This window comes from Pseudophryne corroboree, chromosome 11 (genome assembly GCF_028390025.1).
Source record: "Pseudophryne corroboree isolate aPseCor3 chromosome 11, aPseCor3.hap2, whole genome shotgun sequence".
Taxonomy (NCBI): Eukaryota; Metazoa; Chordata; class Amphibia; order Anura; family Myobatrachidae; genus Pseudophryne; species Pseudophryne corroboree.
This window is the reverse complement of record NC_086454.1, coordinates 189,224,364-189,247,436: the sequence shown is the minus strand read 5'-3', so window position 1 is coordinate 189,247,436 and position 23,073 is coordinate 189,224,364. Positions and strand designations below refer to the sequence as shown.

At 46.8% G+C, this 23,073-nt stretch overlaps 1 protein-coding gene across 3 annotated transcripts in view; it reads right to left on the bottom strand.

Annotated features, from left to right (window-relative positions):
- The window catches only part of PC (pyruvate carboxylase), a 1,082,342-nt gene that overhangs the window by 923,384 nt on the left and 135,885 nt on the right, over positions 1-23,073 (bottom strand). Inside the window, exon 1 of one of the 3 annotated variants that reach the window (XM_063945164.1) lies at positions 12,665-12,707. The exons of the other annotated variants lie outside the window; for them this stretch is intronic. The gene's annotated coding sequence lies outside the window, so the exon portion shown is untranslated. Of the gene's footprint in view, positions 1-12,664; positions 12,708-23,073 lie in introns of those variants that run through there. 3 annotated transcript variants of the gene reach the window in all.

The following is a 23,073-nucleotide window of genomic DNA, read 5'->3' as shown; positions in this document are numbered from 1 at the left end:
AAGTCTGTACCTCAGGAACTGAGGCCAATTCTTTTTGGAAGAATATTGACAGGGCCGAAATTTGAACCTTAATAGATCTCAATTTGAGACCCATAGACAATCCTGATTGTAGGAAATGTAGGAAACGACCCAGTTGAAATTCCTCCGTCGGAACACTCCGATCCTCGCACCACGCGACATATTTTCGCCAAATGCGGTGATAATGTTTCGCGGTGACTTCCTTCCTTGCCTTAATCAAGGTAGGAATGACTTCTTCTGGAATGCCTTTCCCTTTTAGGATCTGGCGTTCAACCGCCATGCCGTCAAACGCAGCCGCGGTAAGTCTTGAAAGAGACAGGGACCCTGTTGTAGCAGGTCCCTTCTCAGAAGTAGAGGGCACGGGTCGTCCGTGACCAACTCTTGAAGTTCCGGGTACCAAGTCCTTCTTGGCCAATCCGGAGCCACTAGTATTGTTCTTACTCCTCCTCACCGTATAATCTTCAATACCTTTGGTATGAGAGGCAGAGGAGGAAACACATATACTGATTTGTACACCCAAGGTGTTACCAGTGCGTCCACAGCTATTGCCTGTGGATCTCTTGACCTGGCGCAATACTTGTCCAGTTTCTTGTTGAGGCGAGACGCCATCATGTCTACCATTGGTCTTTCCCAACAGTTTACTAGCATGTGGAAGACTTCTGGATGAAGACCCCCCTCTCCCGGGTGAATATCGTGTCTGCTGAGGAAGTCTGCTTCCCAGTTGTCCACGCCCGGGAAGAACACTGCTGACAGTGCTATTACGTGATTCTCCGCCCAGCGAAGAATCTTGGTAGCTTCTGCCATTGCACTCCTGCTTCTTGTGCCGCCCTGTCTGTTTACATGGGCGACCGCCGTGATGTTGTCCGACTGAATCAACACCGGTTTTCCTTGCAGGAGTGGTTCCGCCTGGCTTAGAGCATTTTAGATTGCTCTTAGTACCAGAATGTTTATGTGAAGAGACTTTTCCAGGTTCGTCCATACCCCCTGGAAGTTTCTTCCTTGTGTGACTGCTCCCCAACCTCTCAGGCTGGCGTCCGTGGTCACCAGGATCAAATCCTGTATGCCGAATCTGCGGCCCTCCAATAGATGAGCCTTTTGCAACCACCACAGAAGATATACCCTTGTCCTTGGCGACAGGGTTATTCGCAGGTGCATCTGAGGATGCGACCCTGACCATTTGTCCAACAGATCCCTTTGGAAAATTCTTGCATGGAATCTGCCGAATGGAATTGCTTCGTAAAAAGCCACCATTTTTCCCAGGACTCTTGTGCATTGATGTACAGACACCTTTCCTGGTTTTAGGAGGTTCCTGACAGGTCGGATAACTCCTTGGCTTTTTCCTCGGGAAGAAAAACCTTTTTCTGAACCGTGTCCAGAATCATCCCTAGGAACAGCAGACGTATCGTCGGAAAACAGCTGCGATTCTTGGAATATTTAGAATCCAGTCGTGCCGTCGAAGAACTACTTTAGATAGTGCTCTTCCGACCTCCAACTGTTCTCTGGAACTTGCCCTTTTTAGGTCGTGCAAGTAAGGGATAATTTAGATGCCTTTTTTCTTTGAAGAAACATCTTTTCGGCCATTACCTTGGTAAAAAGGCCCGGGGTGCCGTGGATAATTCAAACGGCATCGTCTGAAACTGATATTGACAGTTCTGTACCACGAACCAGAGGTACCCTTGATGAGAAGGACAAAATTTGGACATGGAGGTAATCCTTGATGTCCAGGGACACCATATAGTCCCCTTTTTTCCGGTTCGCTATCACTGCTCTGAGTGACTTTATCTCGATTTGAACCTTTTATGTAAGTGTTCAAAACATTTTAGATTTAGACTATGTGTCACCAAGCCGTCTGGCTTCAGTACCACAATATAGTGTGGAAAAATAATACCCTTTTCCTTGTCGTAGGAGGGGTACTTTGATTATCACCTGCTGGATATACAGCTTGTGAATTGTTTCCAATGCTGCCTCCCTGTCGGAGGGAGCCGTTGGTAAAGCAGACTTCAGGAACCTGCGAGGAGAAGATGTCTCGACTCTCCAATCTTTACCCCTGGGATAATACTCGTACGATCTAGGGGTCAACTTGCGAGTGATCCCACTGCGCCCTGAGACTCTTGAGACTACCCCCCCACCTTGAGTCCGCTTGCACGGCCCCAGCGTCATGCTGAGGACTTGGCAGACGCGGTGGAGGGCTTCTTTTCCTGGGAAAGGGCTGCCTGCTGCAGTCTACTTCCCTTACCTCTATGTCTGGGCAGATATGACTGGCCTTTTGCCTGCATGCCCTCATGGGAAAGGAAAGATTGAGGCTGAAAAGACGGTGTCTTTTTTAGCTGAGATGTAACTTGGGGTAAAAAAGGTTGGATTTCCCAGCTGTTGCTGTGGTCCCCAGGTCCGATGGACCGACCCCCAAATAACTCCTTCCCTTTATACAGCAATACTTCCATCTGCCGTATGGGATCTGTATCACCTGACCACTGTCGTGTCCCTGACATCTTCTGGGAGATATGGACAACGCACTTATCTTGATGCCAGAGAGCAAATATCCCTCTGTGCATCTCACATACATATATATAGAATGCATCCTATTAAATGCTGTACATGAATAAAATATTTTCAGTCAGGGAATCCGACCAAGCCAACCCAGCACTGCATCTCCAGGCTGATGGCGATCGCTGGTCGCAGTATAACCACCGTATGTGTGTATATACTTTTTAGGATATTTTTCCAGCTTCCTATCAGCTGGCTCCTTGAGGGCGGCCGTATCTGGAGACGGTAACGCCACTTGATAAGCGTGTGAGCGCCTTATCACCCTAAGGGGTGTTTCCCAACGTACCCTAATTTCTGGCGGGAAAGGGTATAACGCCAATATTTGCTATCGGGGTAACCCTACGCATCATCACACACTTCATTTTATTTTATCTGATTCAGGAAAAACTACAGGTAGTTTTTTCACTCCCACATAATACCCTTTCTTGTGGTACTTGTAGTATCAGAAACACGTAACACCTCCTTCATTGCCCTTAACGTGTGGCCCTAATGAGAAATACGTTTGTTTATTCACCGTCGACACTGTATTCAGTGTCCGTGTCTGTGTCTGTGTCGACCGACTGAGGTAAATGGGCGTTTTTTAAAAACCCCTGACGGTGTTTCTGAGACGCCTGGACCGGTCCTAATAGATTGTCGGCCGTCTCATGTCGTCAACCGACCTTGCAGCGTGTTGACATTCTCACGTAATTCTCTAAATAAGCCATCCATTCCGGTGTCGACTCCCTAGAGAGTGACATCACCATTACAGGCAATTTCTCCGCCTCCTCACCAACATCGTCCTCATACATGTCGACACACACGTACCGACACACAGCACACACACCGGGAATGCTCTGACAGAGGACAGGACCCACTAGCCCTTTGGGGAGACAGAGGGAGAGTCTGCCAGCACACACCAAAAACGCTATAATTATATAGGGACAACCTTATATAAGTGTTTCTCCCTTATAGCATCTTTTATATATATACAATATCGCCAAAATCAGTGCCCCCCCTCTCTGTTTTAACCCTGTTTCTGTAGTGCAGTGCAGGGGAGAGCCTGGGAGCCTTCTCTCCAGCTTTTCTGTGAGAGAAAATGGCGCTGTGTGCTGAGGAGATAGGCCCCGCCCCTTTTTCGGCGGGCTCGTCTCCCGCTATTTTTGAAGTTAGGCAGGGGTTAAATATCTCCATATAGCCTCTGTGGGCTATATGTGAGGTATTTTTTGCCTCTAATAAGGTTTTTATTTGCCTCTCAGAGCGCCCCCCCCAGCGCTCTGCACCCTCAGTGACTGTTGTGTGAAGTGTGCTGAGAGGAAAATGGCGCACAGCTGCAGTGCTGTGCGCTACCTTTATGAAGACTCAGGAGTCTTCAGCCGCCGATTTTGGACCTCTTCTCTCTTCAGCGTCTGCAAGGGGGCCGGCGGCGCGGCTCCGGTGACCATCCAGGCTGTACCTGTGATCGTCCCTCTGGAGCTAGTGTCCAGTAGCCAAGCAGCAAATCCACTCTGCACGCAGGTGAGTTCACTACTTCTCCCCTAAGTCCCTCGTTGCAGTGATCCTGTTGCCAGCAGGACTCACTGTAAAGTAAAAAACCTAAGCTAAACTTTCTCTAAGCAGCTCTTTAGGAGAGCCACCTAGATTGCACCCTTCTCGTTCGGGCACAAAATCTAACTGGAGTCTGGAGGAGGGTCATAGGGGGAGGAGCCAGTGCACACCACCTGATCTGGTAAAAGCTTTACTTTTTTGTGCCCTGTCTCCTGCGGAGCCGCTATTCCCCATGGTCCTTTCAGGAACCCCAGCATCCACTTAGGACGATAGAGAAAATATACATTCGCTAGCTCATCCTCTATCCAAGTTTTAGAAACTCCATACAAAATTCCGATGAGGTGTTATCGGTGTCCAGTGCATATTCATCAGATGTTTCCTAACTTCTGATCTTTGCTGGCGGTGCAACCAGTCCCAGGGCTCATCGCTCCACATCTGGTGGCTCTGACTAGAATTGGTCGAACACTGGCAGACAATAAAGAAGGTCACCAATGGGGTCGATACAATTCACCGACAGTCTAATAGCTCCCGAAGCTATTCAATTCAGCTCAAGTTAAGTCGGCGAAGGCCCGTTCTCCCGGACTTAACAGGTTGATTTGTCGGGATAACGTGCATTCTCAGACTTAACTCCCCGCCGCGATGCTGATTCCCGACAGAATCAGCCTCGCGCTGGCCGTGCACCAGCACTTTTGTCGCAATTCTTCTCTCATCTCCCGGGAGTGAGAGAAGAATTCCCGACAATTGAGTGTCACTTGGCGCTGTATTGAACAGCGCCAGGAGATAACGCTCGGCGCTATTCAACTGTCAGTGAATTAAAAATCGACCCAAATGATGCCAGATACTCCGAATTTTGGCTGCTTAATCTTATGGACATGTCCATTTCAATGTTCAAAAAGTAATTGCTCAGACATCTGCTGAATGCTGTGAGGGTAACCATACTGTGTTTTTGGAGATCCTTGACTTGTCCTATCTCTCAGTGGTTACAGAGAAAAGACCGATACATGCTAATGGAGAACCTTACATCCTCAATAAAATTGTCCTCCCCCCGACTTCACTACCACCTGGTATACTTGGCTATGCTTTAAGGCATGGGTCTTCAACCTGCAGCCCTCCAGCTGCTGAGGAACTACACATTCCAGTATGCCCTGCCACAGTTTTGCTATAAAAGCATGCTAAAACTGAAGCAGGGCATGCTGGGATATGTAAATAATTTTATTTATATAGCGCTTTTTCTCCAACAGGACTGAAGGCGCTTTACAGACATCAAAAACAATGCACGTAATACAGAAGATTTAAGTAATACAGCAATAGATAAGCCACACAGACATAAAACAAAACCTTAAGTACACAGAAAGCATAATTTGTGTAGGCACTTTGGGTAATAATTTCCAAGGGTTGTATATACCACCCTCACACGGTACCAGGTGCGGCAACCATCTTGGGTGCACAGCGTAGGATTACCCATGGTGGAATAGTCTACTCCTAGAAGAGATGACACAAAATGGGGGTGATTTCAGAGTCCTAAAGTTCAGAGTAGGATTCCAACAAAACCACCAGATCCATGTCTTTTTCATCCCATCCACAAGCGTACCAGATGAGGCAGCCATGTTGGGCGCACTTCGAAGGTTACACTGTGGGAAGGTGAACCATACAAGGGCCCAGTGCATATATGGAAAAACGGACACTTGCATAGTAGTATGATGTACCTTAACCTTAGCGTGTGTGTGTGTGTGTGTGTGTGTGTGTGTGTGTGTGTGTGTACACACATACATGTGGTAGGGAATATAGATTGTAAGCTCCACTGGGGCAGGGACTGATGTGAATGGCCACTTATTCTCTGTAAAGCGCTGCGGAATATATGTGCGCTATATTAATAACTGGATATATATATATATATATATATATATATATATATATATATATATATATGTATGTATGTATGTATGTATGTATGTATGTATGTATGTATGTATGCATCAATAACCCTGACTACGTAAACAAAAAAAACAAAAAACAAAAACTCCCTTTGTGCCTCCCACGGCACCTTGGGATCTTAATTTGGTGCTGCAGTTCCTCCAATCGGACTAGTTTGAACCATTACAGGAAGTAGACATAAAATATCTTACGTGGAAAACCATCATACTGTTGGCCTTGGCTTCAGCAAGACGTGTGTTGGAGCTGGGGGTGTTGTCTCACAAGAGCCCCTATTTAATTTTCCATGAGGACAGAGCTGAACTCAGGCAGCAATTTCTTCCTAAGGTGGTGTCTACGTTTCACATCAACCAACCCATTGTGGTTCCAGTTGCTACAGACACCTTTGTTACAACAAAGCCTTTGTGAGGGCTTTGAAGGTGTATGTGAAGAGAACAGCTCGTCACAGGAAATTGGACTCTCGGTTTGTTCTTTACGATCCCAATAAGATTGGATGTCCTGCTTCAAAGCAGTCAATTGCGCGCTGCATCAGGCTTACTATCCAGCATGCTTATTCTACGGCAAGATTGCCTGTTCATAAATCTGTACAGGCCCACTCGACTAGGTCGGCGGGTTCTTCTTGGGCAGCTGCCCGGGGTGTCTTGGCCTTACAGCTCTGCCGAGCAGCTACTTGGTCAGGTTCAAACACGTTTGCAAAGTTCTACAAGTTCGATACTTTAGCCTCTGAGGACCTTCAGTTTGGTCAATCAGTTCAGCAGGAACCTCAGCACTCTCCCACCCGGTTTGTAAGCTTTGGTACTTCCCCCATGGTACTAAATGGATCCCCAGTATCGTCTAGGACGTAAGAGAAAATAGAATTTTAAATTACCTACTGGTAAATCCTTTTCTCGTAGTCCGTAGAGGATACTGGGCGCCCGCCCAGTGTTTCGTTCTTCCTGCACTGTTACTTGGTTAAGTATTCTGGTTTGTTCAGCTGTTGCAAGTTTGATTAGCATCGGTTTCCTCTGGTTTGTGTGCGCTGGTTCGGAATCTCACCACTATCCTTATATCCTTCTCTCAAAGTATGTCCGTCTCCTCGGGCACAGTTTCCTAGACTGAGTCTGGTAGGAGGGGCATAGAGGGAGGAGCCAGCCCACACTATTAAATTCTTAAAGCACCCATGGCTCCTAGTGGACCTGTCTATACCCCATGGTATTAAATGGATCCCCAGTATCCTCTGGGACACACGAGAAAATAGGATTTTAATTACCTACCGGTAAATCCTTTTCCCAAAGTCCGTAGAGGATGCTGGTGTCCATATTAGTACCATGGGGTATAGACTGGTCCACCAGGAGCCATGGTCACTTTAAGAATTTGATAGTGTGGGCTGACTCCTCCCTCTATGCCCCTCTTACCAGACTCAAGTCTAGGAAACTGTGCCCGAGGAGACAGACAACTTTGAGAGAAGGATTTTACATAGATAGTGGTGATATTCACACCAGGTCACAAAGACAAGGCAAACCAAGCTAACCAGCTTGAAAACGCAGCAACGGCTGAACGACATTACTAACCTAGTAACAAAACAAAACAAAAAACCCAGTACTCAACCCAGAACAAAGCAGTACTGAATGAAGTAACCATTGCAGGATCACAAAAGCGCTGGGCGGGCACACAGCATCCTCTATGGACTACGAGAAAAGGATTTACCGGTAGGTAATTAAAATCCTATTTTCTCTTATGTCCTAGAGGATGCTGGGGTCCATATTAGTACCATGGAGATGTACCAAAGCTCCCGGAACGGGAGGAAGAGCGCGGAAGCAACTGCAGAACCGATTGACCAAACTTTAGGTCCTCAGAGGCCAAAGTATCGAACTTGCAGAACTTGGCAAACGTGTTCGACCCAGACCAAGTAGCCGCTCGGCAAAGTTGTAAAGCTGAGAAACCCCGAGCAGCCGCCCAAGAAGAACCCATCTTACGAGCGGAGTGGGCCTTAACAGATTTCGGACACAGCAAGCCTGCCGTAGAATATGCATGCTGGATAGTGAGCCTGATCCAGCAAGAGATCGTCTGCTTAGAAGCAGGACACACAATTTTCTTGGGATCAACAGAGTCCGATTTCCTGTGACGAGCAGTTCTCTTCACATAGATTTTCAGAGCCCTTACAACATCCAAGAACTTTGACGGAATTGAGGAGTCAGTAGCAACTGGCACCACAATAGGTTGGTTGATATGAAATGCCGATACAACCTAGGGAAGGAACTGCTGACGTGTCCGGAGCTCAGCTCTATCTTCATGGAAGATCAAGTAGGGGATTTTATAAAGACAAAGCCGCCAACTCCGAAACACGTCTAGCAGCCTGTGACAGCCTTCCACGTGAGAAAATTTATCTCAACCTCCTGTAGAGGCTCGAACCAATCCGATTGAAGGAACCGTAACACCACGTTAAGATCCCAGGGTGCCGCAGGAGGCACAAAGAGGCTGGATGTGCAGAACCCCTTTTAAGAAAGTCTGAACCTCAGGGAGGGAAGCCAGTTGTTTCCGGAAGAAAATGGATAAAGCCGAAATCTGGACCTTCACGGATCCCAAACGCAGGCCCTTATCCACACCTGCTTGTAGGAAGAGGAGAAACTGTCCCAGCTGAAACTCCACTGTGGGAAACTTCATGGATTCACACCAAGATACATATTTTCCAAATGCGATGGTAAAAATGTTTAGACGTTACTCCTTTCCTAGCCTGAATCAGGGTAGGAAAAACCTTGTTCAGAATGTCCTTCCGAGCTAATATCTGGCGTTCAACCTCCATGCTGTCAAACGTAGCCGCAGTAAGTCTTGATAAGCGAACCGCCCCTGTTGCAGGAAGTCCTTCCGGAGAGGAAGAGGCCTCGAATCTTCCAGTAGTAGTTCCAGAAGATCCACGTAACAAGCCCTTCTTGGCCAGTCTGGAGCAATGAGGATTGCCTGAACCCTTGTTCTCTTCATGAGTTTTAGATTCCTTGGAATGAGAGGAAGTGGAGGAAACGCGTACACAGACTGGAACACCCACGGAGTTACCAGGGCGTCCACCGCCACTGCTTGCGGGTCTATGGACCTGGAAGAGCATCTCCGAAGCTTCTTGTTGAGACTGGAGGCCATCATGTCTATTTGAAGTACACCCCAAAGAGTGGTCACCTCCTTGAACACCTCCGGATGAAGCCCCCACTCTCCCAGATGGAGATAGTGTCTGCTGAGGAAGTCCGCTTCCCAGTTGTCCACTCCCGGAATGAAGATTGCCGACAGTGCCAACACGTGCCTCTCTGCCCAGAGGAGAATTCTTGTTACCTCTGACATTGCAGCTCTGCTCTTCGTTCAGCCCTGTCCGTTTATGTAGGCCACCGTTGTTACATTGTCCGACTGCACCTGAATGGCCCGATCTTGTAGAAGATGTGCCGCTTGTAGAAGACCGCTGTACACGGCCCTTAGCTCCCGAATGTTGATTGTAAGAATGGATTCCAGCCTTGACCACCTTCTTTGGAAGGTTTCCCCTTGGGTGACTGCGCCCCAACCTCTGAGACTTGCATCTGTCGTTAGAAGGATCCAGTCCTGAATCCCAAACCTGCGGCCCTCTAGAAGGTGCGGCAAGTGTAGCCACCACAGGAGGGAAATCCTGGCTTGTGGTGACAGACCTATCCTCTGGTGCATGTGCAGATGAGATCCCGACCACTTGTCCAGGAGATCCAGTTGGAAGGACCGTGCATGAAATCTTCCGTACTGAAGAGGCTCGTAGGAGGCAACCATCTTCCCCAGAAGGCGAATGCACTGATGAACCGATACCCGGGTAGGTTTCAGGACATCCCAGACCATACTTTGGATCACCAACGCTTTTTCTACTGGTAGAAATATCCTCTGCACTTCCGTGTCAAGGATCATTCCCAGGACAGACAACCTCCTTGTCGGCTCCAAATGAGATTTTGGAAGATTCAGTATCCATCCATGGTCCCTGAGCAGTCGAGTCGCGAGAGCAATGGCCTGCAACAACCTCTCCCTGGAAGATGCCTTTATCAGCAGATTGTCTAGGTAAGAAATTATATTCACCCCCTGCCTGCGGAGGAGAATCATCATCATCTCTGCCATTACCTTGGTAAACACCCTCAAGTGCTGTGGCAAGGCCGAACGGCAGCGCCTGGAACTGATAGTGACAGTCCAACAGCGCAAATCTGAGATAAGACTGGTGTGGCGCCCAAATTGGGATATGAAGGTATGCATCCTTGATGTCCAAGGACACCAAAAACTCTGCCTCCTCCAGCCCTGCGATCACCGCTCTCAGAGACTCCATTTTGAACTTTAATTCCCTTAGATAAGGGTTTAGCGACTTCAGATTCAAAATCGGCCTGACCGAACCATCCAGTTTCATTACCATAAACAGGTTTGAATAGTAACCTTGGTTTACCAGATGAGGTGGAACAGGAACAATTACATTTGACCTTTCCAATTTGTGAATGGCGTCCTGAAGGATAGCCCTGTCTGTCAGCAAAGCTGGCAGGCCGAATTTGAAGAGCCTGTGGGGTGGGAGCTCCTGAAACTTCAGTCTGTACCCCTGGGACACAATATCCAGTATCCAGACCGGACGACACCCAGACGTGACTGAAACGTCAGCCTCGCTCCCACTAGTTTAGGGTGTATGGCAGATACGAGGTATTGTTACATCATATCGCCGCGTCACTGGGTTGCACAGTCATATGGTGTATACCCAGCTTTAGAGGTATTTGCACAAACCCAGGAATGTATATATCGGTATCTGGACAATAGATCCGGACAAGGGGCAGACTAGATTGGCCAAGTGGTGCTTATCTGCCGTCAACTTCTAGGTTTCTATAGGTCTACACTAAAAAGGTCTACAGTCAATAGGTGTACCACTAATGGTAGACATGCATTAGGTCGACAGGGTCAAAATGTCGACATAAAAAGACAGTTCAACATGCTGACAAAGCTAAAGGGTCGACAGGGTCAAAAGGTTTACATGACAACGGTCGACACACCTATGGTAGACACAAGGTTTTGGATGTACTTTTCATACTTTACAAGAGATGGGGACGCAGTACACTAATGGGACTTGTTTGTGCCAGAGAAGTGGCAACCCCCCCCCCCCCCAAAAAAAAAATAAAAAAAATAATGTGCACCTTTTTTGTGTCGACCATTTCCATGTCTACTTTATCTGTCGACATTTTGACCCTGTCAACCTAATGCATGTCTACTATTAGTGGTAGACCTATTGACTGTAGACCTTTTTAGTGTAGATCTAATAATCCACACCCGTCTTCATCTCTGGCCCTGTAAACCTGCATATTACAATCCTCTGTAAAACACTGTATAGCACACTGTCATTTACAATAATTAAACTTTTTTCCCTGAATGTTCTGGACTGTAATTAGATATCCTATTTTAAATGAGTGGAATCTCCTTATATATTGACACCAGCCATATAAATAAATTAATGTCCCCCCTTGCGACCTTTGTCCTGTATCTCATCTCACCTGCTTTAACATGGAATAGATCTGAAATGCAGTTAAGAACACTAACATCAATAGCGATTAGAAAGTAAAACCACCACAGGTTACAGGTGTTGAATAAAACTGCACAGAAGCCAAGGCGGCTATCAATATAAGACAGACCAGATGGAGCCCATATGTTTCTCTTACCGTAGTGGTACTCAGAAGTCTGCAAGCATTCCAGTGAGAATAGCGGGCATGTTGTTTTCACTTACACTGTCCTTCATGACACCATGGATAAAGCACATTCTACATGTAAAACTGGTCTGTAAGATGTTGGTATTTAAACTAGAACACGTGTCTTCACAGTAAGATAATTAATCTATACATGGAGACAAATTTCATTCCCCACGTGACAGATTACTATGCAGTTTATTCTACATTGTGTAAATTGATATTGCTACAGTCTAATAAAAAATCACTATAAACCCCAAAACTTGTTTCTACTGGAGATATACACCACACAAAACATAAACTATATTTCATCATCAGACAAACGTTTAGATTTTTGTTTCTACTACAAGCCCCAATCGCTCCATCTGCAGATGTGCTAGCGTGGTTCTACTGTTTGCTATTAAATCAATGGGGGGGGAAAGAAAAATGTACACAAGAGCTATGATCCCCATCCAAAGCACTTTGCTTATGTGCAAGGAACAAAACCTGTGACAATGCTTTGATAGTGACTGTCGCCTGAACAAGACAAAATGCAGCGTGGGTGTGCTGCAGGCACAGTGAGGGATAGGCAGATTCCATCTTTCCTACATGCTTCCTGGTTTACAACGAAGGGGGGGAGGGGGGGAACTACACAAGGCAGTTAAGCAATAACTGCATTGAAAGTTCTGTATCATTCTTAGGAAACAAAGGTATACGGTTATCTGCACTCGTGTACTGTAGCAAGAACATTTTCCAAACTGCATATAAAGGAGTATAGTACATGTCAAATCTTGAAATAAAACAAAAGAAAAGCTGTATGGCTCTAAGGAATTAAATATTATCTTAAATCTGTTGTCTACAAACAGATTGCATCTGACGCAGCAAATAAAAGTTGTGTGCATGTGAAACACTGTTTATATCCCAACCCCCCCTTCCCTATATAACCGATCTGAGGGGCTTGGTGAGGACGTCTGCTCAGTCACTCTTACCTTAATTCTGCACGGCTAATCACACATCATACATGCACCGTCTCAACCACAGGATTCACACTAGGAATACAACTTCAGCCACACCCCTGATTACCTAACAAAATAATCTCAGGCCACATTATTTCAATCACATGCTCCAGGCTGCTGAGATTCATTTATAATCCACACAATGAAAGGGATCTTTGGGAAGAGAGTCGCAATTCCACTAATCAAAACCTATGAATCTGGTCTGTGAACAAGACCTAAATGATTACCCATCTTTAAATGGGTGTGGTTCATTAGGTCGACATACATTGGGTCGACCACTGGAGGTCGACATGCATTAGGTCGAAATAGATTATTATTATTTTTTTTGGTGCTTCGCTCGCCATGTTTCAGGCAAGGTGCTTCACTCCGCTACCGCTGCGCTCTGCACAGGTTACCGTTCCTAATTGTAGTCCACGTGGATCGCCAAGTATGAAAAAGGTAAAAAAAAAAATGAAAACAAATTATTAGCCCAAATGTCAGTAACAGCATCTCCACAGAGTTGTCTGTCAACCTGAAGAGTTGCGATAATGCAAAAAGGATCCATACTTTGTCAGACCACATGACCAGTCTCCAATCATTTACAGTTCAATTCCTGTGTTCTTGAGTAAGCTTGATGCGTTTCATCCTATTTGAAGCAGATAGCAATGGTGTACACCAGAGGTTCTCAAACTCGGTCCTCGGGGGCACACACAGTGCATGTTTTGCAGGTCTCCTCACAGAATCGCAAGTGAAATAATTAGCTCCACCTGTGGACCTTTTAAAATGTGTCAGTGAGTAATTAATACACCTGTGCACCTGCTGGGTTACCTGCAAAACATGCAGTGTGTGTGCCCCCGAGGACCGAGTTTGAGAACCTTTGGTGTACACCGTACAAGCAGGCCTTCTTCTATAGCTCATACAATGTAATGTGCTGCATACTGCCTATAGATTGTAAGATTGCGAGCAGGGCCTTCCTACCGCTGTCTGTTTTTGCCCAGTATGTTCTATTACTGTTCTAATTGTAAAGCACAACTGAATAAACTGCGCTATATAAGAAACTGTTGATAAACCGTTCTCTGAGAGGCCATCTGAATTTTTCAAGTTCAGAGTATCTGTAATTTGATACACTGGTTCTCGCCTGTAGGACTGAACAAATCTGTCCATTCTCTGTTCCACTGAAGAATCCAGCAGCCATTTACGACCACAGGTTTTGCACCCATTTTTAAGTCTGCTGGTCCACTCTGTACACTTTAATAATTGCCACCCTCAAAACAATCCGCCATTGTAGCGGTTTTTCATATGCTTGCACCACTACTGCGAGCGCCAGCAATCATTTCATGTTCAAAGGCTGTCAGATTGCGTTGTTCATCCATTATTTCAGGAGACATGCACTTCATTAGTCTCTGCATACCGTCACCTTCCCATTCTAGTCCAGATACAGACATCCTGCGTCAGCGTTATTGACGGAAAAGCTACTTTGCATAAAATCACCTGGTTGGCATAATAGTTTGTTGTGTGGGGCATCTGTAGCGATAAAGTCCATTTCATATCGTTATGGGCACATTAACAAATGGTATTGCTCAAATTGTATGATGTGTCATGTATTTTCTGTATGGAAAATGTATGTTTTTAAAACTGAATGCCAAATTACCAATCTGTAACTAACACACCAGGTGATTGAACAGTCAGGGGACATCTCTCTCTCTCCTTTGCTAGTTTGTAAAAAGTGAATGTTTAGTATACAACGCGGGAGGCAGTGTGTAGCTGGCCCAATCTTTTCAACCATTGTATTGTCTAATTCTGTTAAAGAATGGTGATAAAAAATTTCTCATGAGAGCATCTGTCCAGGCCACTTTTCATCCTGATTAGGACTGTAAAACTGCCCAGTACATTATATTGCAATCCCAGATCTTAGGCTTCAAACAAAATGTAGCAAGTAATTCAATGAACCTGGGCTGCTCATAAAACATGGGCCACAAACAATCCTTTCTGCCATTGAAAGGGTTAAATTTCACAGGGGTGTGGCTTTTTGGAATCGCTGCCAGGTGAATAAGAATGAGCTGAAAACAGCATGATGTGTTTACTACTAGAGAAGTCTTACAGTATGACTGAAGGATGCACTAATGCAGTGGTAGCCAACCCTGGTCCTTGTGAGCTATCAACAGTTCACGTTTTCGAGCTCACCTAGCAGGTGCAGTCATTACTCAGACATATTTTGAAAGATCCAGAGATGGAGCTAAGTACTTAACTTGTGATTCTGCGAGGAGACTTGCAAAATGTTAACTGTTAGTAGCTCTCGAGGACCAGGGTTGGCTACCCCTGCACTAATCTATGGGCCTTATTCAGGTTTGTTAGAATCCAGGTTCTCAAACTCTATCCTCAGGACCTCACACGGTTTATGTCATACTTGCCTACCTGACCCACTCCATGAGGGAGAAAATGCTCTGTTCCTGGACTTTCCTGGTAATGTATGATTGCCATCACCTGTGGTGAAACACCTTTCTTATCAATTAACTAGCTCACCACAGGTGATGGCAATCATACATTACCAGGAAAGTCCAGGAACAGAGCATTTTCTCCCTCATGGAGTGGGTCAGGTAGGCAAGTATGGTTTATGTTTTGCAGGTCACCTGTTGATTTTTAAAATGTGACAGTTGGTGATACACAGTGCAGCTGCTGGGTGACATGAAAAATAGGATTTTAAAATTACCTACCGGTAAATCCTTTTCCCGTAGTCCGTAGAGGATACTGGGGTCCATTTAGTACCATGGGGTATAGATGGGTCCACTAGGAGCCATAGGCACTAAGAATTTGATAGTGTGGGCTGGCTCCTCCCTCTATGCCCCTCCTACCAGACTCAGTCTAGGAAAATGTGCCCGAGGAGACGGACATACTTTGAGAGGATAGATAAGGATAGTGGCGAGATTCCGAACCAGCACACACAAGAGGAAAGCCAACCTAACCAAACTTGAAACAGGAACAGCAACGGCTGAACCAACATTACTTAACCAAGTAACAGCGCAGGAAGAACGAAGCACCGGGCTGGCGCCCACAATCCTCTACGACTACAAGAAAAGGATTCACTGGTAGGTAATTAAAAATAAGATTTTAAACCTACCGGTAAATCTTTTTTTCGTAGTCCGTAGAGGATGCTGGGACTCCGTAAGGACCATGGGGAATAGACGGGCTCTGCAGGAGACATGGGCACTTTAAGAAAGACTTTGACTCTGGGTGTGCACTGGCTCCTCCCTCTATGCCCCTCCTCCAGACCCCAGTTAGAGAAACTGTGCCCAGAGGAGATGGACAGTACGAGGAAAGGAATTTAGTTAATCCAAGGGTAAGATTCATACCAGCCACACCATATAACCTGTGTTCAACTAACCAGTTAACAGTATGACAAACAACATAGTTTCGGTCCAAAACCGATGAAACTACAGGTTGAGTCTCCCTTATCCAAAATGCTTGGGACCAGAGGTATTTTGGATATGGGATTTTTCCGTATTTTGGAATAATTGCATACCATAATGAGATATCATGGTGATGGGACCTAAATCTAAGCACAGAATGCATTTATGTTACATATACACCTTATTCACACAGCTTGAAGGTCATTTTAGCCAATATTTTTTTATAACTTTGTGCATTAAACAAAGTGTGTGTACATTCACACAATTCATTTATGTTTCATATACACCTTATACACACAGCCTGCAGGTCATTTAATACAACATTTTTAATAACTTTGTGTATTAAACAAAGTTTGTGTACATTGAGCCATCAAAAACAAAGGTTTCACTATCTCAGTCTCATTCAAAAAAGTCCGTATTTCGGAATATTCCGTATTTCGGAATATTTGGATATGGGATACTCAACCTGTATAACATAACCCTTATTTAAGCAATAACTATATACAAGTCTTGCAGAAGTAGTCCGCACTTGGGACGGCCGCCCAGCATCCTCTACGGACTACGAGAAAAAGATTTACCGGTAGGTTTAAAATCTTATTTTCTCTAACGTCCTAGAGGATGCTGGGACTCCGTAAGGACCATGGGGATTATACCAAAGCTCCCAAACAGGCGGGAGAGTGCGGATGACTCTGCAGCACCGATTGAGCAAACAGGAGGTCCTCCTTAGCCAGGGTATCAAACTTATAGATCCTTGCAAAGGTGTTTGACCCCGACCAAGTAGCAGCTCGGCACAGCTGTAGTGCCGAAACCCCTCGGGCAGCCGCCCAAGAAGAGCCCACCTTCCTAGTGGAATGGGCCCTAACAGATTTTGGTAACGGCAATCCTGCTGTAGAATGCGCCTGCTGAATCGTGTTACAGATCCAGCGAGCAATAGTCTGCTTTGAAGCAGGAGTGCCAACCTTGTTGGCTGCATACAGGACAAACAGTGCTTCTGTTTTTCTGACTCTAGCCGTTCTGGCCACGTAAATTTTCAAAGCCCTGACCACATCCAGGGACTCTAAATCCTCCAAGTCACGCGTAGCCACAGGCACAATAGGTTGATTCATATGAAAAGGATGAAACCACTTTAGGTAGGAATTGAGGACGAGTCCGCAATTCCGCCCTATCCACATGAAAAACCAGATAGGGGCTTTTATGTGATAAAGCCGCCATTTCCGAGACTCGCCTAGCCGAAGCCAAGGCTAGCAACATGACCACCTTCCAAGTGAGATATTTTAACTCCACCGTTTTGAGTGGTACAAACCAATGTGACTTAAGGAAACTTAACACCACGTTAAGGTCCCAAGGCGCCACCGGAGGTACAAAAGGAGGCTGAATATGCAGTACTCCCTTTACATAAGTCTGTACGTCCGGTAGAGAGGCCAATTCCTTTTGAAAGAAAATGGATAAGGCCGAAGCCTGAACTTTTATGGAGCCTAATTTTAGGCCCAAATTCACTCCAGTTTTTAGGAAGTGAAGGAGACGACCCAGGTGGAATTCCTCCGTAGGAGCATTCCTGGCCTCACACCAAGAAACATTTTCTCCATATTCGGTGATAATGTTTTGATGTCACGTCCTTCCTAGCCTTTATTAGCGTAGGAATGACCTCATCCGGAATACCTTTTTCCGCTAGGATCCGGCGTTCAACCGCAATGCCGTCAAACGCAGCCACGGTAAGTCTTGGAACAGACAGGGCCCCTGCTGCAGCAGGTCCTGTCTTAGAGGAAGATGCCACGGATCTTCTGTGAGCAATTCCTGTAGATCCGGATACCAAGTCCTTCGTGGCCAATCTGGAACAATGAGGATTGTTCTCACTCTTCGCTGTCTTATTATTCTCAACACCTTGGGTATGAGAGGAAGAGGAGGAAACCCATAGACCGACCGAAACACCCACGGTGTGACCAGGGAGTCCACAGCTATCGCCTGAGGATCTCTTGACCTGGCGCAATACCTTTTTAACTTTGTGTTGAGACGGGACGCCATCATGTCTATTTGGGGCAGTCCCCACAGACTTGCGATCTGCGCGAAGACTTCCTGATGAAGTCCCCACTCTCCCGGATGCAGGTCGTGTCTGCTGAGGAAGTCTGCTTCCCAGTTGTCCACTCCCAGAATGAACACTGCTGACAGTGCGCTTACATTATTTTCCACCCAGTGAAGAATCCTGGTGGCTTCCGCCATTGCCACCTTGCTCCTTGTGCCGCCTTGGCGGTTTACATGAGCTACTGCGGTGACATTGTCCGACTGAATCAGAACTGGTTTGTCGCGAAGTAATGCCTCCGCTTGACGTAGGGCGTTGTATATGGCCCTCAACTCCAGGATGTTGATGTGGAGACAAGTCTCTAGACTCGACCAAAGACCTTGGAAATTTCTGCCCTGTGTGACTGCTCCCCAACCTCGGAGACTTGCGTCTGTGGTCACCAGGATCTAGTCCTGAATGCCGAACTTGCGAGCCTCTAGGAGGTGAGCACTCTGCAGCCACCACAGGAGAGACACCCTGGCTCTGGAGGACAGGGTGATCCTCTGATGCATCTGTAGATGCGACCCGGACCACTTGTCCAGTAGGTTCCATTGGAAGGTCCTCACATGGAACCTGCCGAAGGGAATGGCTTTGTACGATGCCACCATTTTCCCCAGGACTCGAGTGCAGTGATGCACTGACACCTGTTTTGGCTTCAATAGGTTCCTGACCAGAGTCATGAGCTCCTGAGCTTTTTCCCTTGGAAGAAAAACCTTCTTCTGGTCTGTGTCCAGAACCAAGCCCAAGAAGGTCAGACGCGTCGTAGGAACCGTGACTTCGGGATATTGAGAATCCAGCCGTGTTGCTGTAACACCTTTAAAGACAGACACGCTGTCCAGTAACTTCTCACGAGATCTCGCTTTTATGAGGTGATCGTCCAAGTATGGGATAATTGTGACCCCTCGCTTGCGCAGGAGCACCATCATTTCCGCCATTACCTTGGTGAAAATCCTCGGGGCCGTTGAAAGCCCAAACGGCAAGGTCTGAAATTGGTAATGACAATCCTGTACAGCAAGTCTCAGGAACGCCTGATGAGGAGGAAATATTGGAACATGAAGGTATGCATCCTTTATGTCCAGGGAAACCATAAAATCCCCCCCTTCCAGGCTGGTGATGACCGCCCTGAGCGATTCCATCTTGAACTTTCTCAAGTACAAGTTCAGGGATTTTAAATTCAAAATGGGTCAGACCGAACCGTCCGGTTTCGGAACCACAAACAGGGTTGAGTAATAACCCTTTCCTTGCTGCGGTAGAGGAACCTTGACCACTACCAGTTGAAGATACAATTTTTGTATTGCATTCAACACTAACTCCCTCTCTGAGGGAGCCGCAGGTAGAGCTGATTTGAAAAACCGGCGAGGAGGCATCTCTTCGAATTCCAGCTTTTACCCCTGAGAAACAATTTCTATTGCCCAGGGATCCACCTGTGAATGAACCCAGATGTGGCTGAAAAGTCGAAGACGTGCCCCCACTTGAGCGGACTCCCCCAGGGAAGCCCCAGCGTCATGCGGTGGATTTTGCAGAGGCAGGGGAGGACTTCTGTTCCTGGGAACTAGCTGTGTGCAGCTTTTTTCCTCTGCCCTTACCTCTGGCAAGAAAGGACGATCCTCGTACTCTTTTGCTTTTATTCGAACGAAAGGACTGCATTTGATAATGAGGCGCTTTCTTAGGCTGTGAGGGAACATAAGGCAAAAAATTCGATTTACCTGCCGTAGCTGTGGAGACTAGGTCCGAGAGGCCTTTTCCAAATAACTCCTCACCTTTGTAAGGCAAAGACTCCATATGCCTCTTTGAGTCAGCATCACCCGTCCACTGTCGGGTCCATAAGACTCGCCTAGCAGAAACAGACATAGCGTTTATTCTGGAACTTCGCAAACAAATGTCTCTTTGAGCATCCCTCATATATAACGCAGCATCTTTTATATGCCCTAGGGTCATTAAAATGGTATCCTTATCTAGGGTCTCAATTTCCGAAGATAAGGAGTCTGTCCATGCAGCGACAGCACTACAAACCCAGGCCGACGCCATTGCCGGTCTAAGAATTGTACCGGAATGTGTGTAAATGGACTTCATGGTAACCTCCTGTCTGCGATCAGCAGCATCCTTGAGGGTAGCCGTATCTTGGGATGGCAGCGCTATCTTTTTTGATAAACGTGTTAATGCCTTGTCCACCTTAGGATAAGACTCCCATCGTATCCTATCCGTCTGCGGGAAAGGATACGCCATAAGAATCCTTTTGGGAATCTGCAGCCTCTTGTCTGGAGATTCCCAAGCCTTTTCGCACAGCTCGTTCAGCTCATACGAGGATGAAAAGTGACCTCAGGCTTTTTCTCTTTATACATGTGTACCCTCTTGTCAGGGACAGGGGGTTCCTCTGTGATATGCAAAACATCTTTTATTGCAATAATCATATATCGAATGCCCTTAGCCACTTTTGGCTGTAATTTTGCCTCCTCATAGTCGACACTGGAGTCTGAATCCGTGTCGGTATCTGTGTCCATTATTTGGGACAATGTGCGCTTCTGAGACCCGGAAGGTCCTGCTGACACAGGGACAGTTATGGTCTGACTACCTGACTGTTCCCTAGCCTCAGCCTTGTCTAATCTCTTGTGTAATGAATTTACACTAGCACTCAAGACATTCCACATCTCCATCCAGTCCGGTGTCGGCGCTGCCGACGGAGATCCGACATTCATACACTCCCCCTCCTCCTTAGGTGAGCCTTCCACTTCATACATGTCGATACACACATACCGACACACCCCACATACACAGGGAAGCTCTTATCTGAAGACAGTTCCCCACCAGGCCCTTTGGAGAGACAGAGAGAGAGTATGCCAGCACACATCCCAGCGCTATATAACCCAGGCAAAACACAGAATGTTTCCCCAGCAGCGCTGAAATAACTTGTTTTTCGCCAATTATGTGCCCCCCCCTCTTGAAAAACCCACTGTCACCTCAGTAAGCAGGGGAGAGTCCGGGGAGCTTCCTCTCAGCGCTGTGCTGTGGAGAAAAATGGCGCTGGTGAGTGCTGAGGGACAAGCACCACCCCCTCGGCGGCGGGCTTCTGTCCTGCTGAAATTATTCAAAAACATGGCGGGGGCTCTTTATATACATGTACAGTGCCCAGCTTTACATGTATATATGTGTTTATGCCATAATAGAGGTTTATATTGCTGCCCAGGGCGCCCCCCCTGCGCCCTGCACCCTTACAGTGACCGGAGTGTGTGAGGTGTATGGGAGCAATGGCGCACAGCTGCAGTGCTGTGCATTACCTCAGTGAAGATCACGAAGTCTTCTGCCGCCTTTGAAGCCTTCTTTCTTCTCATACTCACCCGGCTTCTATCTTCTGGCTCTGCGAGGAGGACGGCGGCGCGGCTCTGGGACGAACTCCAGGGTGAGACCTGTGTTCAGACTCCCTCTGGAGCTAATGGTGTCCAGTAGCCTAAGAAACAGGACCTTGAAACTCAGAGAAGTAGGGCTGTTTCTCTCTCCTCAGTCCCACGATGCAGGGAGTCTGTTGCCAGCAGTGCTCCCTGAAAATAAAAAAACCTAATTAAAATACTTTCTTAGCAGGAAACTCAGGAGAGCTCCCTGCAGTGCACCCATCTCCTCTGGGCACAGTATCAAACTGAGGTCTGGAGGAGGGGCATAGAGGGAGGAGCCAGTGCACACCCAGAGTCAAAGTTTTTCTTAAAGTGCCCATGTCTCCTGCGGAGCCCGTCTATTCCCCATGGTCCTTACGGAGTCCCAGCATCCTCTAGGACATTAGAGAAATCCTATTTTATCTTACATCCTAGAGGATACTTGGGTCCATTCAGTACCATGGGGATGTACCAAAGCTTCCAAACCGGGTGGGAGAGTGCCGAGGTTCCTGCAGAACTGATTGACCAAACTGAAGGTCCTCAGAGGCCAAAGTATCAAACTTGTAGAACTTTGCAAACTTGTTCGAACCTGACCAAGTAGCTGCTAGGCAGAGCTGTAAAGCCGAGACACCCCGGGCAGCCGCCCAGGAAGAACCCACCAACCTAGTCGAGTGGGCCTGTACAGATCTTGGACACCGCAAACCTGCCGTGGAATAAGCATGCTGAATAGTAAGCCTGATCCAGCATGCAATGGACTGCTTTGAAGCAGGACACCCAATTTTATTAGGATCATAAAGAAGAAACCACTAGTCAGATTTTCTGCGATGATCTGTTCGCTTTACATACACCTTCAAAGCCCTCACAACATCCAAAGACTTTGAAGTAGCAGAGGTGTCGGTGACAACCGGAACCACAAAAGGTTGATGTGAAACGCAGACACCACCTTAGGAAGAAATGCTGACAAGTCCTGAGTTCAGCTCTGTCCTCATGGAAAATTTAATAGGGGCTTTTGTGAGACAAAGCCCCCAGCTCCGAGACACGCCTTGCTGAAGCCAAGGTCAACAGTGTGACGTCTTCCACGTAAGATATTTTACATCCACCTCCTGTAACTGTTCAAGCCAGCCCAATTGGAGGAACTGCAGCACCACATTGAGATCCCAAGGTGCTGTGGGAGGCACAAAGGGAGGTTGGATGTCCAGAACACCTTTCAAGAACGTCTGGACCTCAGGGAGAGAAGCCAATGGTTTCAGAAAGAAAAATGGACAATGCTGAAATCTGGACTTTCATGGAACCCAGATGCAGGACCACCACATCCATGCCTGCCTGCAAAAAAAGCAGGAAACATCCCAGATGAAATTCCACCGCAGAATAATTTCTGCTCTCACACCAAGAGACGTATTTCTTCCAGATACGATGGTAATGCTTAGACGTTTCCCCCTTCCTGGCTTGGATCATAATCGGGATAACCTTGTGAGGGATCCCTCTACTGGCTAGAATCAGCAGTTCAACTTCCATGCCATCAAACGTAGCCGCGGTATGTCCTGAAAGATGAACTGGCCCTGTTGCAGAAGATCC